Here is a 22,409-nt window from a genome sequence, read left to right on the forward strand (position 1 = left end):
GGTTTGTGGTTTGGGTTTTCTTGGTCAGTGAGTCTCGTGTCAGTCCAAGGAGAAATATTTTTTGATTACAGGATAGATAAGTAAATCCATGAAACCACTGACTTGTACAGCAAGTATGAGTATGTACTTTTAACGATGGCTGAGAGCGACATGGATGAACTCACATAGAGAAACATTTTGGAGAGGTACAGCTTAAGCTTTTGTTTGTTTAAATTTTTAGAGAGCACTTGTGTCTCAAACATACACTTACATTTTTTTTTTTCCAAGCAGGAATCCTGACTTCCCTGTAAGTCAGACGAGAAGATTGCTGCTACTTTTTTTAATGTGGTAAATGTGTTGTTTGAGTCTCAATGGCAGTTTATTTTAGTCATTTTTGAGCCAAATTATGAGATTAGTTTAGTTTAGTATAACATTAAGACTGTAAGCAGGGCATGACATAACCACAGTTGGACCAATAACCAAAAGTTGGACAATTAAACTAAATATTTTAAGTTTTGTTTTTGAGATTGCTCAACTCTGAATTCAGATTTTTGAACTTATAATTTTACATTGTAATAACTTTTAATCCTTACTTCTGCAATGTGCTGAATTGGCACGATTGTAACGCCGCTATGAAATGTAAGCTAATGTTGCAATTTTGAGTTAGCATTGATACGCTAATGGCTACTCTTGTAGCTGTAACAAGCAGCGCCGCTAGCATCAGTTAGCTGCTAGCATCAGTTAGCCGCTAGCTTTCGCTAATGAATGAATTTCACTGCTTTCCCGCATTTCACAACAAAGAAATAAGAGTAGCAGACAACTGGCTTCCTTTGTTGTGCTAACTTACATTATTGCCCTAAATGTCAATAATTTATATTTCCAAGTTTTACCAACTTAAATCACTGTTTTAGGCCAAAAAATACAAGTTGGCTTTTTTTGCCGTGTGAGCTTTAGATATGCTTCGGTGGATTTTGTTACATTTGCTTTCCAAACTTAACAGAAGTCAGGCTAGCTCTTCCTGTTTCCAGTCTTAATGTTAAACTAAAGTAATCTAGCTGCTGGCTTTAGCTCCAATTTTCAGTCAAAAAGTGAATAAGCTAATTATCCAAAATGTCAAACTATTCCTTTAACTGATATACTTTAAATATAAGACCATAAATGATGAGACACTTTTAAAATATGTTGTTTTTGAAGTCTGCTTCAGTTCAAAACCAGCCGATCAAGTCCTCAGACTTTCCTGAAGAGGGTCCGACAAAGGAGTCAGACTTGAGATTGTGGGGCCAGTCCGGTCCTGTCCCGTCTGACATGAGACTGTGAGGAAGCTGAAGGTCTCTCATTAACTCATCAATCACTCTAAATCAGTCCATTCACCATTAGGCAGACATGCCCTTGAATAACCTGCAGCACCTGTGCTTTTTTTTTCCTTTCCCAGCTGTTGCCTGCGAGGTGTTCCTTTACCAACTGCTAATGCATTTAATTAAGAGGTGAAGTTTGCTTCTATAGAGATGATTTCTGGGGGTCGTCAAATCATTTTGGAAGTCAGCTCTGTCTCCACTGTGTTAAAGTGTTCATGTGTTTTAGTCTTTTTGGTCATTTATTGTCTTTTTTTGCCCATTTTCGGGTTTTTTTTGGTCATTCTGTGTCTTTTCTAGTCATTTTGTGGCTTTTTTTGCCCATTGTGCGTTTTTTTTAAATTAATTTTGTCTTTTTTGGTCATTTTGTGTCTTTTTTGGTCATTTTGTTTCTTTTTTTGGTCATTTTGTGTCTTTTTTGGTCATTTTGTTTCCTTTTTTTGGTCATTTTGTGGCTTTTTTTTGCCCATTGTGCGTTTAAAAAAAATAATTTAGTCTTTTTTGGTCATTTTGTGGCTTTTTTGGTCATTTTGTTTCTTTTTTTGGTCATTTTGTGGCTTTTTTTGGTCATTCTGTGTCTTTTCTAGTCATTTTGTGGCTTTTTTTTTGCCCATTGTGCAATTATTTTTGTCTTTTTTGGTCATTTTGTGTCTTTTTTTTGGTAATTTTGTGTCTTTTTCTGGTCATTTTGTGGTCAATGTGTGTCTTTTTGGTTATTTTGTGTCTTTTTCTGGTCATTTTTTGTCATTTTGTGTAGTCAATTTGAGTCCTTTTTTGCTTAATTTGATGTACTTTTTTGGTCAATTTGATTCTTTTTTGGGTAATTTTGTGTCTTTTCTGACAATTCCCAAATTAGCAAGTTATTACTTTACAAGGAGTCTCTGGCTTGAAGCTGACTGTTACAAAAAAATACATAAATGCACAGACAGAGAGATGTTTTAGTTGTTGTCTGCTTCATTATTTGTCCAAAATTCGTCGTATCAACTGAGTTTGTATGATCTGAACTGTGAGATTGTGTTCAGTGAGCGGGGGTCGCCGACAGCATGCGGGGTCGCCAACTCATTTTGGAAGTCAGCTCTGTCTCCACTGTGTTAAAGTGTTCATGTGTTAATGTGTTTTAGTCTTTTTGGTCATTTTGTGTCTTTTTTTGGTCATTTTGTGTCTTTTTAGGTCATTTTGTGTCTTTCTTTTCTCATTTTGTGTCTTTTTTTGGTCATTTTGTGTCTTTTTTTGTCATTTTGTGTCTTTGTTTGGTCATTTTGTGTCTTTTTTGGTCATTTTGTCTTTTTTGGTCAATTTGTGTCTTTTTTTGGTCATTTTGTGTCTTTTTTAGTCATTTTGTGTCTTTTTTTAGTCATTTTGTGTCTTTTTTTGTCATTTTGTTTCTTTTTTTGGTCATTTTGTGTCTTTTTTGGTCATTTTGTCTTTTTTTGGTCAATTTGTGTCTTTTTTTGGTCATTTTGTGTCTTTTTTTAATCATTTTTTGTCTTTTTTGATCATTTTGTGGTCAATTTGTGTCTTTTTTGGTCATTTTGTTTCCTTTTTTGGTCATTTTATTTCTTTTTTGGGTGATCTGAACTGTGAGTGTGAGATTGTGTTCAGTGAACGGGGGTCACGGACAACATGCATGTTAAATTGGGGGTCGTGACTCAAAAAGGTTGAGAACGACTGCTATAGAGTTTCATGCCTAGTGATTAGCATCTGTCTCTGAGACACTGAACTGGAAACATAGAAAAATAAGTTAGGATAATTTTTCAGTATGCTCTGTCTTCTCTCAGGGGGTTTCGTCTGGAGGCCTTTGTGTCTCTCCATACCCTCTCATTTCCCAGGGTCACCCTGAGGACTCCTATGCTCTCTCCCACACCACTTGGCAACAAATACATTTATTATCCTGCGTAGCTGAATGCAGTGAACAGTGAATCAACTGTGTCTGCACTGTGAGCCATGCAGGCGTATCTGTATCTGTGTCTGCAGAGCTCTCAGTTCGGCTCCCAAAAAAAAGAGGTGTTCCTTTACCAACTGCTAATGCATGTTAATTAAGAGGTGAAGTTTGCTTCTATACGTAGAGCAGACCCCCCAATTGGGATCGCGAGATGATTTCTGGGGGTCGTCAAATCATTTTGGAAGTCAGCTCTGTCTCCACTGTGTTAAAGTGTTAATGTGTTTTTGTCTTTTTGGTCATTTATTGTGTTTTTTGCCCATTTTGTGTTTGTTTTTTTGGTCATTCTGTGTCTTTTCTAGTCATTTTGTGGCTTTTTTTTGCCCATTGTGCAATTAATTTTGTCTTTTCTGGTCATTTTGTGTCTTTTTTGGTAATTTTGTTTCTTTTTTGGTCATTTTGTGTCTTTTTTTGGTCATTTTGTGTCTTTTTCTGGTCATTTTGTGGTCAATGTGTGTCTTTTTGGTTATTTTGTGGCTTTTTCTAGTCATTTTGTAACTTTTTTTTGCCCATTGTGCAATTAATTTTGTCTTTTTTGGTCATTTTGTGTCTTTTTTGGTCATTTTGTTTCTTTTTTTGGTCATTTTGTGTCTTTTTTTGGTCATCATGTGTCTTTTTCTGGTCATTTTGTGGTCAATTTGAGTCCTTTTTTGCTGAATTTTATGTGTCTGCACTGTGAGCCATGCAGGCATATCTGTATCTGTGTTTGCAGAGCTCTCATTTCGGCTCCCAAAAAAAACCTTTTAAGTTGGAACGACAAGAAGCAAAAACAGCTCATCCTCCGTGAGGAAAAACAGCCACAATCCCCTTATCAGGTAGAGAGAGACAGAGAGTGAGAGATGGATAATTACAAAAAGAGACAGTACTATTTTTAAACACAGTGGGTGCTGCAGCAGCTTAGTTGAGCTGTGAGTTTGTGTTTGGTGGCAGTGGGTCCTGAAGAGGAATCAGAATTCGGTGCAGTATAAACTATCAAGGAACACTTGTTACACTTTCATACTTTAAAAAGAAATGTTTTACTTTTATCCATTCATACATGGTACCAGAGCAGTAGTTGGTTAAATCTCTTGGCACCCACCAAAAATAAATAAGTAACCTTAACCCTTAATAGGGCACTCATTGAAATACTTGCAAATTCCAAATTTTAACCCTAGAGAATATTGGAGGATATTACATACTGCCAGAATGTATAAAAAAAACATTTACAGAAAAAGTTTACCAGATTAAAGTGGCAAATCTACGAGAAAAAAATGCATAGATTTATGAGATTTAAAGTGGTGAATCTGGGAGATAAAAGTTGCTTTATCCCCACTTTTTTCTCGAAAATCTGGGACTTTTTTAGCGCAGATTTGCCACTTTAAATCTCTTAAATCTGGTAAGGATCCTCCCAGACTCAAAATTACTAGAAATAGACACAAAATTACCAATAAAAAGATACAAAATTACCAAAATAGGCACAAAATTACCAAAAAGACACAAAATTACCAAAAAAAAAGACTCAAAATGACTAGAAAAAGGTACAAAATTACCAATAAAAAGATACAAAATTACCAAAAAATGCACAAAATTACCATAAAGACACAAAATTACCAAAAAAGACTCAAAATGACTAGAAAAACATACAAAATGACCAAAAAAATACACACAATTACCAAAAAAGACTCATAATGACTAGAAAAAGATACAAAATGACCAAAAAAGACACAAAATTACCAAGAAAAACATACAAAATGATCAAAAAAAGACACATAATTACCAAAAAAGAGGGGGAGAGGGGCGTCTGGAATGCCCTGCTTAGCCTGCTGCCCCCGCGACCCGGCCCCGGATAAGAGGAGGAAAATGGATGGATGGATGGCTATTTAGTAAAACTTTTTTTTCAAATATTCATTTATTTTAGAATAATTTTAACCCCTTACATGCCAGTTAGTTTGCATATTGCCATTGCCAAGATTCTATGCTCAATGCTAACAGTCTGGGAAATGTTGATTGAATGTTGAATAGCAACATTGATTTTGATGCATTGCTTCAAACAATTTAAAAACCCAGAGCACTAAATTAAAGGCCTGGAAAAAATAATGTGTGATTATTGTTATAATAGCTTTGGGATCAAAAATAGATGTTTTAATGGATTCAATGTGGACATTGTGTCATTCAGAGTCTGCGTGTCTCTACTTTAAAATTGAGATTTTTAGAAAAATGTTTATTTACCAAAACTAAAATCTTGCAATGACCTTGTTTTTCTTGTTTATCAAAGTAAACTAACTAGCTAAATTACACCCCCCTCCCTTTTTTTTTTTTAACATAATCCAATTAATGGTGGAGAAGCATGATATTGCCCACAAGATCATTTCAGATAATCTTATGATAGTTTTGCTCAGTGCTACAGTTTCTCCTCTTCTCTTCTCTTCGCCCTCTTCGTCCTCCTCACCGTTTCTATTCAAACCATTTTTCTTCCTTTCTTTCTTGTTCTCTTCTTATCTTACTCTCTCTGTGAGCCACCCAGAGGAAATCAGAAATGCGGGGGTTCATGAGCAGTGACAGTTCCTCTACCCAGTGATTTATGTCCTTCCTCTCCCAGGTACCTTCCCTCCTCTCCTTATTTCCTCCGCCCTTCCCTCCGTCTCCTTCCTCATGCCTCAGCCCTTCTGTCTACTCTCCTCCAGGGTCCTGTTATACAACTTTTACATTCTGTATGTTTTGTTTTTACGCTCCCTCTGCGACTATTAGCTCCCATCAGGTGCTACAGTAAAGAATGAGTCTCATCTCACAGTTCATGTTTCATTCTGTGGAGGCCACCAGAGCAGATGGAGCCAGATGTTAGCATAACAAGACACATGAAACAAGAAATTCGTCCCCTAGATATGTGCATGGAGGATGGAGCTCTCTCTCTCTATCTCTAATAATTCTGTTATTCATTTTAAAAGAAAAGAAAAACTAATAACAATAAAAGAAAGCAATATTTCCAATCATTGAATTACAATCAACATATAATTTATACAATCTAACTGTCCCAGCAAAAAAAGAAGAAAAAAATAAAATAAAAAATAAAATCTTTCATCTCTCTCTCTCTCTCTCTCTCTCTCTCTCTCTCTCTCTCTCCCTCTCTCTCTCTCTCTCTCTCTCTCTCTCTCCCTCTCTCTCTGGTTAATACTACACCGCTCAATGAAGGGGAGCTCATAATTCAAGTCCAACACAGCAGCCATAGAATACAAATCAGGCCAGCAGCAGCAACGAGCTGGATAATGACACCTGTGTGTGTGCGTGTGTGTGTGTGTGTGTGTGTGTGTGTGTGTGTGTGTGTGTGTGTGTGTGTGTGTGTGTGGCACTGAGGTTTATTGCTGGTCACATTTTAACCCTCTCGTCCTGTACTCTGGCAGTTTCATTACCTCTATCTGAAGCGATGGAAAGAGCGACTGGGAGAGAAAAACACTGCGGACAATCCTTGTGGTCAGCAGACAGAGACCCCACTGTAGCTGCTTTAGATCAGGGGTGTCAAACTCTGGCCCACGGGCCAAATTTGGCCCGCAGTGTAATTTTATTTGGCCCGCGAGGCAATACCAAATTATTATATCATTATTGTACTATGAAAGCTGACCTTCCGGTATTATACGGCGCATTTACCACTAATACTACAAATCCCACAATGCCCTGCTGTTGTTTTGGCGCGTCAATCAGGACAGGACCCAGAAACGCTCCTCTGTGACAGTCGTCATAGCAACCTCAAGCTAGAGCTGTCTCCCAGCTACCCCTTCCCAAAAATGGAGAAAAGAAAGGCAGAATCTGCGCATTTTTTCTCGTAGATTTGCCACTTTAATCTGGTAAACTTTTTTCTCAAAATATTATTTTCGTATGTTTTTTTACACATTCTGGCAGTATGTAATATCCTCCAATATTCTCTAGTGTTGAAATTTGGAATTTGTAAGTATTTTGTAAGAGTGCCCTATTAAGGGTTAAGAAGTTATCCTGTAGTCCTTTGGCAACTGGATCAAATAAGAGTCATTGTGGACACAGCCATTGTTGGATTTTGTGTTATCACTGACCGGGTGCAAACATTTACGCATGCTTTTGGATATTGTTGAAGACCTTTTGCTCATGTTGTGGAATTTCAGCAGATTATTTTCAACAGTGTTGCAGTGAATCTCCCAGAAATGCTGAGAGAGGATGATGAACAGGCCTGTTGTCTTTATATCACAGCTGAGATGTGTGAAACCATCCACTGCTCCCAATTTGTAGTCCGTATGATAAATATTTTCATTTTCTACCTTTGTTGATCACTCTCAATTTTGTGTTCAGCCTCCCATGTCCTCCCAATCATTTTTTTCCAATGAGCCCAGCATGTGCGCATTGAACTACACACCCATTAAAACGCACAAACGGTGGCCGTTTTCAAGCCCAGTCGGGCGTGAAGTGGAAACCCTGCTGCTTCTCATGGCCCAGTGGCCTGAACGCTCACCTGATACTGATGTTATGACAAAGACAGCTATCACTTCTTACTCTCTCTCTCTCTCTCTCTCTCACTGCTTCTCTGTTTACATCTTTCCTCCCCTGTGCAGCCAATGAGAGGTTGAGCTGAGGACATGACATGAGCTAATGCTCACCATGCGGTCACGGTATTACATTTTCCAATAAATGTGTGTGTGTGTGTGTGTGTGTGTCTGTGTGTGTGTGTAAGCGTCAGAGTCTGGGCTTGGTCTGTCCTCTGGGAGTCATATTTTACATTTAGCTGTTTTTTCATCCATCATCGGTCCAAACTGGCCCTGTGTATCTACAGTTAATGTTCTCAACAAATGGCTGTTTTTGCAGTCTCATACATGCAGTTAGAGTTGTTACAGCACCCTCTAGTGGAGCAGTTATACACTCTGTGTGTGTGTGTGTGTGTGTGTGTGTGTGTGTGTGTGTGTTCTTGTACTTCCTACATAGTGAGGACCAGAACACGTTTTTAACCAACAGAGTGAGGACATTTTTGCAAAGTGAGGACATTTCGGCCGGTCCTCACTTCTCACACAAAATGACCAAAAAAAGACACAAAATGAACCAAAAAGACACAAAATGACCAAAAAAAGACACAAAATGACACAAAATGACACAAAAAAGACACAAATTGACACAAATGACCAAAAAAAAGAGACAAAATGACACAAAAAAAGACAAAATGACAAAAAAGACATAAAAAAAGACACAAAATGACCAAAAAACTCAAAACAAAAATTCACAACAAAATTGAAACTAAAACTAATGAAAAATCCAAAACTATTATAACCTCGATAGGAAATTCACTATTACAATGAGGGTCCTCACAAAGATAGAAGTACAAGAATGTGTGTGTGTGTGTGTGTGTGTGTGTGTGTGTGTGTGTGTGTGTGTGTGTGTGTGTGTACCAGAAATGACTGATGTAGAGCAGCTAATCTATGTGATCTGTCCTCAGAGAGATAAGGTCTGTGTCTGCTCCATTAAAACTCATATATTTGCCTTTTACTGAACACTGAACAGGTCACTCTGTCTGATTATTGTCTGATTATTGTCTGTCAGTCAGCAGTGATGTCACGTTATTACCTCAAACATGGAGGTTATCTTTTCACTGCTGTCTATCTGTGTCAACAACAGAGAATCTGCTGGCCTGATTTTCATGAAACTTGGCAGCAGAGTGTAGCACGGGCAAAGGGAGAACACATTAAATTTTGGAGCAGATACATGAATAATTTTTTGCTTTCGTTAACATTGCATTTGTGCTGCATTCATGTGCTGTTGGAATAATCAGGAAAATTTGTTGATGCATTGCTTCAAACAATTTTAAACCCAGAGCACTAAATTAAAGGCCTGGAAAAAATAATGTGTGATTATTGTTATAATAGCTTTGGGATCAAAAAGAGTTGTTTTAATGGATTTCAATGTGGACATTGTGTCATTCAGAGTCTGCGTGTCTCTACTTTGTTTACAGAGTTTAGAATATTTCTAAGTACAATTGTGATTTTTAGAAAAATGTTTAATTTCCAAAGCTTTGTTCCTGACTTAGAACATTTTTGTGACTTGGTGGAGTTCTGCGGTCTCTGAGTGTCCCTCTAGATGTATAAATGTTCTGTTCTGGTTTTTTTTTGTGTTTTTTTTTTCATATTTATAAGCAGTATTGTATCCCAGAATAGGTCTGGTGGGTCAGTTGTCTTGAAGAGCTAACTGCAAATGAAACAGTTGTTAGTTGTGTAAAAGGTGGACATTATTTTATTAATGTTTTATCATCCTAGAAGACTAAAAAAACCAAACTCCAACAGTACAATTTTAACCAAAATAAATGAAAAAATATATTTCCTGACAACTGACTGCCTGAATAATGAACTACTTGGTTCAGTTCTACATTCAACAAAGAGTCTAAATTTAGAAACAAAACAGATTCCAGCTCCACTGGTTGGAACAGGAGATATAAATCAGACAAAGAGAACGGCACGTCAAATCATTATCATTATTTTGTCTGTGACTCTTGCTAAAGAGGTGTGTGCCTTTTGGCCTTTGACATTTTAACAAGCCTGTTTTGTGGCAGTCTGAACTCTGATTGTCCTCCAAGAGACTGTTTGACCTGCTAACAAGCCCAAAAGTCTCGTTCAGTTGATTTATAATATTATCTTCAGTGTTTGACACAGAAAACAGCTTCTGAGAAGGCATTGATTTAGAATAGTATTGTATTTTTACAATTGTATAACATAATTTGTCGCTTTTCTACAATCAATTTATGCAAAATGTGAAGTTTGGGACATCCACATTATCATTAAGTGAGCATATGTTACTATCCTCTATTGCAGTAGTTCTCAACCTTTTTGAGTCTCGACCCCCAATTTAACATGCATGTTGTCCGTGACCCCCGCTCACTGAACACAATCTCACATGCACAGTTCAGATCACCCAAAAAAGAAACAAAATTACCAAAAAAAAGACACAAAATTACCAAAAAAGACACAAATTGATCACAAAATGATCAAAAAAGCCACAAAATGACCAAAAGAGACCCAAAATGACCAGAAAAGACACAAAATGACTGAAAAAAGACACAAAATTACCAAAAAAAAGACACAAAATTACCAAAAAAGACACAAATTGACCACAAAATAATCAAAGAAGACACAAAATTACCAAAAAACACACAAAATGACAAAAAAAAAAAGACATTAAGTGACCAAAAAGACTAAAACACATTAATACATGAACACTTTAACACAGTGGAGACAGAGCTGACTTCCAAAATGATTTGGCGACCCCCAGAAATCATCTTGCGACCCCATTTGGGGTCCCGACCCCAAGGTTGAGAATAGCTGCTCTATTGTACTGCAAAGTGTTTTCTGCTTATGCGGTGGAATGGGCTGTTGTGTGCACTGAATCAAAGGCATTTGCAGCCTCTCTCTCCCCTCTGCCCTCTCCCCCAAGACCAGATGGTGTCTCTTTAGGCCCTCTAATGAATATTGATATGAGGGGTCCTGGTTAACAACAGGGGGGACCCAGGCTGGGCCAGAGACCCCAAAATTGGCACATTAGTAAAGGTCTGCATTGAGGGGACTGGGTGTGGAAGAGATTTATTTTTGCAGAAACTGGAGGTTTTGGAACTTTAAAGGCCATATCACCACTAACAAAGTACACTGTAAAAAATGTCTGTAGATTTTTTACGGTGAAAAACTGCTAAACCATGACAGTAAAAGACGTAAAATGATAAATGAGTTAATTCAGTTTCAGTAACAATGAAACACTGTAAATCTATATATCAGCCAAAACAGTATTTTTTACAGTTTTGTTTTTTAAAAAATACATTACTCCACTGTTAAATACACTGTAAAATGTATATATACAAGCCACCACTGTAATTTTTGCATTTATCTTTTGTAAAAAAAATACTTTTTCTCACTGTTAAATGAACACATAAACACCATATCAACAAAATATGTAAATATGTTATGTTATATGTTATGTTAATAAACAATAACAAAAATATGCTGTAATATTTAAAGGTAAAATCTTTCATTTATGCATTTTCATTTATGAAGTATTTTCTCGTCAATTATATGGCAAAATAGCGTTTCTTATGATGATAGAGTACAAATTTGAATAAAATGGCAATCTTAAACGTGAAATCAACAGTGCCAATATCTTTTTACCGTAATATCAAAAAAAGTTTCACCGTATTTATTATGGTAAAGTTCTGGCAACCACAGCTGCTGTTTTTTTACCGTAAAAACAACAGGGTTTTTTTTTACAGTGTGGTGATCTTATGCACATAAGCTCCCAAATGTTGCATATTGGTAATCTGTTCTGCACAAATCAATATGGATTAAGAGCTAATGAGTAGAGTCAGACCGATATGGGATTTTTGAGACGGATGCCGATATTGATTTTAGAGAGGTAAAATTCATTGATAGCCATATGGTGATTTTTTTTTTTTTAGCTGGAATGAAAATAGACCTTTTTATGTGGATTGTGCATCACTCTGCAACTGTAACATAAAACTTTATTCAATAATATTTAATATAATTATACATTATACCAACAATATGTCAGCCAATTCTATGATAACTGAGAAAATAAAGAATAAATAAGAATAAAATAAATTGCTAAAAAATTATCATCATAATTCAGTTACAGTCAATTGCTGACTATTTAAAAAGAATAAAAACATTAAAAGATAACACAACCTCTAAATCATGCCAAGCAACCTTTTCTGCATTAATACACTGCAAAAAAAGCCAACTTGTATTTTTTGGCCTAAAACAGTGATTTAAGTTGGTAAAACTTGGAAATATAAATTATTGATATTTAGGGCAATAATGTAAGTTAGCACAACAAAGGAAGCCAGTTGTCTGCTCAAAAACAAGTTGGTGAGTTGTTGTTACTTATATCTTTAAGTTGGGGTTCACAACAAGGGACAATAGTTCTGATAACTCTTATTTCTTTGTTGTGAAATGCAGGAAAGCGGTGAAATTCATTAGCGAAAGCTAGCGGCTAACTGATGCTATCGGCTAACTGATGCTAGCGGCGCTGCTTGTTACAGCTACAAGAGTAGCCGTTAGCGTATCAATGCTAACTCAAAATTGTGGTCGCAACATTAGCTGACATTCATAGCAGCGTTACAATCGAGCCAATTCAGCACATTGCAGAAGTTAGCAGAAGTAAGGATTAAAAGTTATTACAATGTTAAATTATAAGTTCAAAAATCTGAATTCAGAGTTGAGCAAACTCAAAAACAAAACTTAAAATATTTAGTTTAATTGTCCAACTTAAAAGTTTGTTGCCTTGAAATTTTGAGTTCATCCAACTTTTTCAGTGTATTAGTAAAAAAAAGTTTCCATAACTGCACATATCGATCAGCTTATTCACCGATACCGATAATATCTGTCAACTAATAATAATAATAATAATAATAATAATAATAATAATAATAATAATACATTTTATTTGTAAAGCACTTTTCATACAGAAATCTCAAAGTGCTACAGAAACCAGAAACAAGAAAGAGAAAACTCATTAAAATCAGCAGTAGAAAAAAAGACACGGGTAATAAAGTACATTATGCAGAGACAAAATAAAAACATCTAGGGACAACCTAAAAATGCCTCCCTGAACGAAAAAGTTTTAAGCCCTTTTTTATTATTATTTATATTTTAACTGATATATCTGTCGGGCTAGTGAGTCAGAATCAGTCACCTGAGCGATGTCATCCAGAGGATATGTCAGGCTTTGGTATGAAGTAAACAAAAAAAGGAGTGAAAATGTGAAATAACTGAGGCGTTTTTAAGCAAAATACTGAGATGAGAAATGCTGATAAAGGGAAAACAAACGTCAGGAGTGTCAGGTGAGGAGATGGACAGGTTAAGCCACTGGCAGCGTTAATCCTCTGGCATGACTGCATGTTTAAAGCTGCTCTCCTAAAGGCTTATTCCAGCCTCTTCAACCCGAGGCTGGACCACCGCCAGCAGTCTGACCCTGCACCCTGGGGTGGAGATTTCTTCACAGCCCGTTTTTCACGTGCCAGGAGTTCTGTGCTGGTGGCGGTATATGCAACTGAAAAGCTGGATTACTTGCAACTTTGATTTGGGAAAGGAAATCAGTCCTGAAATATCCAATATCTTAAGTAAAAGCGTCAAAAAGAGGAGACTGATTGGTTCTTTGTACAATTTGCTGATAAACGCCGAAAATAGCGATACATTATTAGAGAATATATACAATAAGTGGACTGAAGACTTAGACTTCTTTTTGATGTTAAAGAAAAATGGAAAGAAATGTTCTTTTCTGGGGTTTTTGGTGTTTTTTTGTTTGTTTGTTTTTTCATATTTATAAGCAGTATTGTATCCCAGAATAGGTCTGGTGGGTCAGTTGTCTTGAAGAGCTAACTGCAAATGAAACTGTTGTTAGTTGTGTAAAAGGTGGACATTATTTTATTAATGTTTTATCATCCTAGAAGACTAAAAAACAAACTCCAACAGTACAATTTTAACCTTGAAGAGGCTGGAACCAGAGAATTATGGATTAAAAGATGGTTGAATGAATCAACTAATTGCCAAAATAAATAAAAAATATATATTTTCTGACAACTGACTGCCAAAAAATGGAAAGAATGCTTGTCATTAACATACAAATGAACTACTAATGAAAATCTGCGCCTAATACAGTTTAAGGTAATGACAAGGTACTACTGTACTAGGGATAAAATAAACAAGTTTGATAACACATTGTCAGATAAATGTTTAAAGTGCAGGGTGGGTCGGTACAACCAATTATTAGTATTGAGGGAAGCATTGAACATTATAAGACAGATAAATTCTGAAGTAACTTTGATTTTGATGAAATACTATGAAACTGATTTTGATGAAATTCTGAAACTGCTATTTGTTTTATTAGGGCCCGAGCAGGCAACGACCTGCGAGGTCCCTATTGTATTTCGAATGATTATTTATTATTTTTATTATTATTTTTATTATTCTCTTGACAAAATGATCGCATTTTTCACTGCCTGAACATACCCCAAAACTCATGAAACTTTAAATATAAGTCACACATGGCGAAAAATGTTATAATCTATTGTCATCCTGAATTTCCACCACTAGGTGGCGCTATAATAAAGGAAAGTGCGTTTTGGCTAATAACTCCCACATACTTTATCGCACATTCAAAAAACTTATATCCACGCGTTCACTGAGTTGTGCTGAATCTTCTGATATAAGCCACGCCCATTTTTTTGCGCAAATTCGCGAAATGTCGCAAACCTACTTTTTCGAACTCCTCCTAGTTTATTTATTTATTTTGTTCTTATGTCTTTCCTGGTACCTAATATGATGACCCACAGAAATTAATAAAATAAAATTCTAAAAAAAAAAAAAAAAAAGGAGTTCTGTGCTGGTGGCGGCTGTATGGATGAAAGTAATTGTGTTAGTATTCTCCAGCTGGTCGGGGCCAGCTGTAGCCCCCTGCAGTGCCACTTTATTGGGAATAAACACCCATTCAGAGGGCAAGTGGATCAAGTGGTGCATCCATAGTGGGGAAATAACCCTGAAACACAGCACCGCTTGTTTGTTTGGCACTGAATCTGCCTTTTTAGATTTTTTTCCCGTAGCCGTGTTGTATTTCATACCCTCTGCAGTTTGTCAGGAAACATCAGTAGGCACACACACACACACACACACACACACACACACACACAGAGGCATGAGAGCTGCAATGATGAACCGAGGCTGTGTCAGCTATTTATAACTCCAACTAGACCTCTGTGGCTAAAAGGCAAAGGGGCAGACAGGAAGAGAAAAGCAGAGAAGAAAGATGTGAAGGAGGAGAGATTGGCAGAGACAGAAGGAGGAAACAGGGCGCTGCAGAAAGTGACGCAGTGAGGACTGTAAGGCATTGCATTACATGGGGATAGTTGTTTGGCTTTTCACTGTGAGGACGCAACCTCTGCTGTCAAATGTAAAACCCTGTAGCCCTGAGATAACCAGACAGAGCGTCAGACACACATGCTGAAGGCTTTCATTAGGGAGAGGACAATGACAAATAGAGCCATATCATCTTTAAATACACCATTCAATTGATGACTGTACAAAGACATTATTTTTTATTTTTTTATTAACCCTCTATGGCAGCTATTCTCAACCTTTCTCAACCAACCAATTAGGGTTGCGAGATGATTTCTGGGGGTCGCCAAATCATTTTGTTAGTCAGCTCTGTCTCCACTGTGTTAAAGTGTTCTTGTGTTAATGTGTTTTAGTCTTTTTGGTCATTTCATGTCTTTTTTTTGGTCATTTTGTGGGGGGTTTTGGGTCATTTTGTGTCTTTTTTGGTCATTTTGTGTCTTTTTTTTATCTTTTTTTGGTCATTTTTTTTTCTTTTTTGGGCCATTTTGTGTCTTTTTTTGGTCATTTTGTCTTTTTTTGGTCATTTTGTGTCTTTTCTGGTCATTTTGTGTTCAATGTGTGTCTTTTTGGTTATTTTGTGTCTTTTTCTGGTCATTTTTTGTCATTTTGTGGTCAATTTGAGTCCTTTTTTGCTTAATTTTATGTACTTTTTTGGTCAATTTGATTCTTTTTTGGGTAATTTTGTGTCTTTTCTGACAATTCCCAAATTAGCAAGTTATTACTTTACAAGTAAGTAAGTACAAGTTTTTTTTACACGTGTAAAATTGTAAAAACGTTCTTTTTCACTTGTGCACCGTTATGGTACAATGTTGCCTACAGGCACAAACCCCAAAAACTTCAAAAAAAAAAAAAAAAGAATTATAAAATTTCTTCATGTTCATCTTTATTGTGTTTATTTAGTCTATTTTTAGACAAAAAAAACACCCCAAACATTTTTTCCTAACTGGCATCATTATGCGTACCATAGAGGGCTAATTAATTCTTCTTTTCGAACCAAAAAAGAACAGCAACATAAACTACAACAGCGTAGGCTAGATGCATATACATATTCATACACATACTCACATAGACACCATTAAACAGATGTACATAAACATATAAACATTTATACACATACAGTATATAAAGCCCTATACATATACATGCATCTGCCCCGTTTAAGTAATAAGATAGAAATAAGAACCAGTTAACTTAATATTCAATATGCATATCCTTATATTGTTTTGGTTCGAGAAAAAAAAGGGAGTAGGCTGAAGTATAAAATACTTATCTATCCCCTGATACTCAACACTTCAAAAATAAGAAATTGTATCTCTATATATAGCCACTTAATGTCAAATAAATATGTATTATTATTATTATTTATTTACTTGTGAAAGATTGAAATTATATTTAATGTTCAAACTGTTTTCTTGTAAAAAATACAAGCTGATTTCTGTCTTTTCTTATTTACATTTTACACAGCATGCCAACTTTTTTTTTGGAATCGGGGTTGTTGGGGCCGCAGTTTGATTTGATAACATGAAACACGGGGAGGATTGCCTCCAGTGCTGCACATGTTCCCATAAAAACACATTTTCATGACAGAAGCTTGAGACTGCACTTCATTTAAAGACACAACTTTGATCTTTATATTGCTTTCTTGCTTTATACTACCGCAGACAAATGGATAGTTATTATTCTGAGAATCTAGTCATAAAGAAAGTTTACATCCATGCATTTTGAATCAAGACACTATATTTAGTTTAATAAGGAAAAATACCACAACATTTGCTCTGATTGGTCTTGAAATGTGGTACAGACATAGTATGAGAAGTATCTAACCGTACAAATTGATCTCATGAAAAATAACACTCTTACTTTTATTTTTTGAAAAATTCGGAATAATGCTAAGCTACACCTGATAAATGTATTATATATGTTTTTTTTTAATTCTGCACCAGCGTGCATATCTTTGATTGTACCCTTTATACAATGTAGTTATGAGCCATTTTCATATCATACTATATTCTCTGGGCACATGGGACTTTTTTTTTTTTTTTCCTAAAGTCTATTGCAGAGACAGTATTTCCATCATATGCCCAAAGAATAGATATAGTATAACAAGAAAAACTCACTTTTCAGAAATAAAATTAAACCAAATTAAAATTTTCAGTTCTGGGTACAAATTGGTTAAAACGTAGATAATGTTCTTTCAGTTATCATCAGGGTAGCATTTCACACAAATATATACTGTGAAATCATATTACAAATCAAAAAGTACAAACTGAATGTAAACCCTTAAAAAAGTGGTTCTCAAAATATGGTTGGAGTCCCTCACTGCAAAAAAAGCCGACTTGTATTTTTTGGCCTAAAACAGTGATTTAAGTTGGTAAAACTTGGAAATATAAATTATTGACATTTAGGGCAATAATGTAAGTTAGCACAACAAAGGAAGCCAGTTGTTTGCTCAAAAACAAGTTGGTGAGTTGTTGTTACTTATATCTTTAAGTTGGGGTTCACAACAAGGGACAATAGTTCTGATAACTCTTATTTCTTTGTTGTGAAATGCGGAAAGCGGTGAAATTCGGTCATTAGCGAAAGCTAGCGGCTAACTGATGCTAGCGGCTAACTGATGCTAGCGGCGCTGCTTGTTACAGCTACAAGAGTAGCCATTAGCGTATCAATGCTAACTCAAAATTGTGGTCGCAACATTAGCTGACATTTCATAGCGGCGTTACAATCGTGCCAATTCAGCACATTGCAGAAGTTAGCAGAAGTAAGGATTAAAAGTTATTACAATGTAAAATTATAAGTTAGTACAATTTACAGTTGAGTTGACAAAAATCTGAATTCAGAGTTGAGTAAACTCAAAAACAAAACTTAAAATATTTAGTTTAATTGTCCAACTTAAAATTTTATCGAAGTTTGTTGCCTTGAAATTTTGAGTTCACCCAACTTTTCTTTTTTTGCAGTGCTCAGGGGTCACAAGATCATTAAAAGGGTTGATTTTGTAAAAAATAAAATTCAAAAAATAATATTTTTCTAACATGGTTTCAGGCTCTTGGCATTCACATGTGTGGTGTGTGTGCATACACACAATCACACGTGTCTGTTGATATTGTGTGGAAGGGGGTGGAGGCCTAATGAAAGCCAAACTCTGACAGCCGTTTTGCTGGTGGGGGGGTTCTTCACTTGACAAAAGAGAGGGAGTTGCAATAGAGAGAGCCAGAGTGAGCGACAGAGCAAAATATAAAGAGAGAGAGAGAGAGAGCGGAGGGGGAAGGGAGGAGGGTATCAGACTCGGGGATAAGGCAGCTGGGACAGGCTGCTTGGCTGGAAGCAGATCTTATTGTGTATTTGTCCTTCTCAAGTCACTCAGGAAGGAAGAGAGAGCGTCTCCGTGACGACAGGCCATCTACGGTCACTCTCAGACAAACGGCTGTCAAGATTTAATCTTTTTTTTTACTCTTAAGACTTCAGAGCATCTTAAAAATCAGACTGATTTTTCTCCACTGGCAGAAAGACAACCTGTTGGACTGGACGTTGCTTTTTTTGAAACTGAATTTTGATTTTATATCTGCTATGGCGGTGGTGGTGGTGGTGTAGTCATGGTGGTCTACTTGAGGAAGAGCATCCACTCTCTGCTGTCTGTCTTCAAGAAGAAGGGTAAGTGCACTGTAAAAAATATTTGTAGAAATTACAGTAAAACTCTGTCAAATTCATCAGAAATAGGGTGTAAAATAAAAAATGTAATATCACCATGATAGACACTTTTAATTACCGTAAATCAAGGAATAGTGCAAAACTTTTGAAAAACTTTTGAAAACACACAGTTTTACTGTAAATATATATAAAAAAATCATGTAAAATTAATGGAGAAATACCATATTGTCTCAAGGACACAATTACCCTAAAAATAAAGGGACTTTAAGGGACCATCTAAATTACAGTTTTTGCTGATATTTACACTTAAATTTACAGTAGAAAAGCCACTCTGTATTTTTTACGGTGTAGTTCTGGCAATCGCAGCTGCCGGTATTTTACCGTAAATTAAACAGATTTTTTTTACAGTGTGCTGTGACTCACGTGGAGGAATGTGGCAGGTTGTAGCTGTGACTTCAGGCTGCTGACACAAATGCTGATTTATATGACAGTAATGCTCCTTAACTTTGCTTTGATTGAGGTTCTGGAGTTAAGCTGACCTTTTTTCAAATAGCTAATATGCCCCAAAAAGTTGCAAAGTGTTGCAAAGTTGAGGTTGAGGTACATTATTGTTTATTTGTTTATTGAATGGATCCCCATTAGCTGACGCCTTGGCGACTGCTAGTCTTCCTGGGGTCCCTAAAAAGACATAGAACATGACATACAAACAACATAAACAAAAACAGTACATACAAGAAAAACAATAACAAACTCAATTAATACATACATGCAATACTGTTAAAAATTCTACATTCATATTTACCCGACAAATGTTATACTGCAAAAATCATTAATTCAGATGTCTATAGTGTCCATATCAGCTGTTTACACTTATAATTTATCATTTCATTAAAGAACATTTAAAAGGAAGAATCATCCGGCTACAGATATAGCAGAGAAAAATAAATAAAATAAGAAAACAAAATAAATCGCAACATATTAGTAATCATTCAATTGGTGGGCGGCATCAAGTGCGTCTTAAGTAATTTTTTGAATGACAATTTGTTTTGTGTGCTGGAGATGTGAGGAGGCAAAGAGCTCCATGACATTATTGAACGATAGATAACTGTGCATTTGAGTATGTTTGTTCTTGGTGTTGGAGGTATTAAATGTTTAGTGGAAAGAGTTGATGATAATTGCTGCTTTTGTGTGCGCTGCTTATTGTCTCTGTCTCACACACAAACACACAAACTGGCATACGAGGTTTAGTGTTGCAGGCAGTATGGGGGTCCTCTCTAATGAGATGAAGGGCTTAACTGACTTTTTTGGGGATCATCTAAATCAACCAAAAGCCTTAAAGCTCCAGCAGGGGTCTGGCGGGATCTCATGAAGGGCTGCTGCTCCAATTAATCACAACTGCTGGTTAAAGCACAACACTTTAGATCAGGGGTCTCAAACTCAAATTACCTGGGGGCCGCTGAAGGCAGTATCAAAATGACCAAAAAAAGACACAAAATGAACAAAAAAAAGACACAAAGTGACCAAAAAAGACACAAAATTAAAAAAAAAAAGGACACAAAATGACCAAAAAAGACACAAAATGACCAAAAAAGACACAAAATTTAAAAAAAGGACAAAATGTCAGAAAAAAACGAATTATTAAAAATGAAACAAAATTATTAAAAAAGACACAAAATGACAAAAAAAGACACAAAATGACCAAAAAAAGACACAAAATTACTAGAAAAGATACAAAATGATTAAAAAAAGACACAATTATATAAAAAAAGACACAAAATTACCAAAAAAGACACAAAATTACCAAAAAAAGTAATTACAGGGACCTTCCACGCACAACACGGTAAAGTGCCATTCATATAAAACTCACATTAAACTTTCATATCAAGGTGGGGGCCACAAAATATCATCAGGAGGGCCACAATTGGCCCGCGGGCCACGAGTTTGAGACCCATGCTTTAGATGTAAAACGCACTCTGCTGGGGCCGTTTAGTAACAAACTTTGTCTCTGTTTCTTGGATTGCATCAGACAGAACCAGGTTTTTTCCCACAGCCACACACAGGAGAGGGCATTGTGTCTGGGCTGCTTCACCTGTGTGAATGAATGCAGGAGGAGCGGGGCAGGTGTGTGTGTGTGTTATCTTACACACACAAACATGTACAGTATGTACATCCACACTCACACAGTGTTACCTTACCAGGTGAGACTGAGAGCCACAGTGTTGAGAGGGACAAAGGAGGGAAAGAGGACACCTCGGGTCGACCTTTGATTAGCTAATAACAGACAATATACAACTCATTTAACTTATACAGCCAAACAAGCAATAGACGAATAATAGACCAAAACATACACACAAATAAAAATATTATTCTATCATTTTTCTAGACATGCTTTTAATTTATATACATTTTCATCATAAACTCTTAGCTTCCCCTCATTATTTGCAATACTGCTTTTTCTGAAGGATTTATTGGTTGGCCAATATTGACCTATCACAGAGATGTGTTTTTATTTATTTATTACTATCTGATTTGGTTTGTGGTATGTTTTCCAATATGAAACTTGTTTTTATAAAACATAATGTGTTTAACAGTGCTTGGGGTCAATAAGAAGGCTCAGCAATAAACTGATACTGTACATACATTTCTGGTATTTTTAAGCTTTTTATTTTATGTTTATATATTCTCTTGTAGTATTTTTTTTTTCATTTGTTGATAATGTAATACATTGTATGTAAAAAGTATATTAATTCATTCATTTATTTGTTTGAGAGCCTTCTGAGTCCCTTTGCAGTCAATCCACAAAAAAAATCACTATAACCACCGCCATATTGGTAATCTATGAATCCATCTTTTAAATCCCTAAATATTATTGTTTGTGCAAGTTTCTCTTGAACACTCTAGTTTGGTATATTTTATCCTGCTTAATTAGGTTAAGATGCTAGCTTTCCCTATATTGACTGCAGTCCAAGTAGTAATTTAATTTATTTTCAAATGTTCATTTTTTTGCTCGGTCCCCACTGTTTTCTGTTGTCCTGTGTCACTGTGTAAAGCCTCCTGGAGGGAGAGCCTGGTCCAGTTCCCACGCAGGAGGTCGCCCAGCAGGGGGTCCAGAGGCATCTTTACATGCAGTCAATCCAGATTATCTAATCCTCCATGGACTACTGAGGAAGAGAGATGCTGCAGGAGATTAGCAGGGCAATAGGTTACAGTAGAGAGCCGGTCAGGCTGGGACGTCTGCCGGCCAAACTGCTCGGCTGAGGAGATTTGACGAGTGTGCTGCGTCAAGAGTGTGCAGATAAACTCACTCACGACAGGTTGAGGTGTAGAGGGTTCACTGTAAAGCTGATAAATGTTTTGGCAAATGGACACGTGTTGATCCTGTTTGTACATGTAAGGATGTTTAAGAGGATGAGGAAGTGTTGACAGACTTCTCAGTCAGTGCACTGCAAAAAAAGAATAGTTGGGTGAACTCAAAATTTCAAGGCAACAAACTAAAATTTTAAGTTGGACAATTGAACTAAATATTTTAAGTTTTGTTTTTGAGTTTGCTCAACTCTGAATTCATATTTTTGTCAACTCAACTGTAAATTGTACTAACTTACAATCTTACATTGTATTAAC

At 36.2% G+C, this 22,409-nt stretch overlaps 1 protein-coding gene across 1 annotated transcript in view; it reads left to right on the forward strand.

The window, feature by feature from the left end:
- The window catches only part of nhsl3 (NHS like 3), a 67,366-nt gene that overhangs the window by 35,703 nt on the left and 9,254 nt on the right, over positions 1–22,409 (forward strand). The gene's annotated exons all lie outside the window — the stretch shown is intronic.

This window comes from Centropristis striata, chromosome 14 (genome assembly GCF_030273125.1).
Source record: "Centropristis striata isolate RG_2023a ecotype Rhode Island chromosome 14, C.striata_1.0, whole genome shotgun sequence".
NCBI lineage: Eukaryota > Metazoa > Chordata > Actinopteri > Perciformes > Serranidae > Centropristis > Centropristis striata.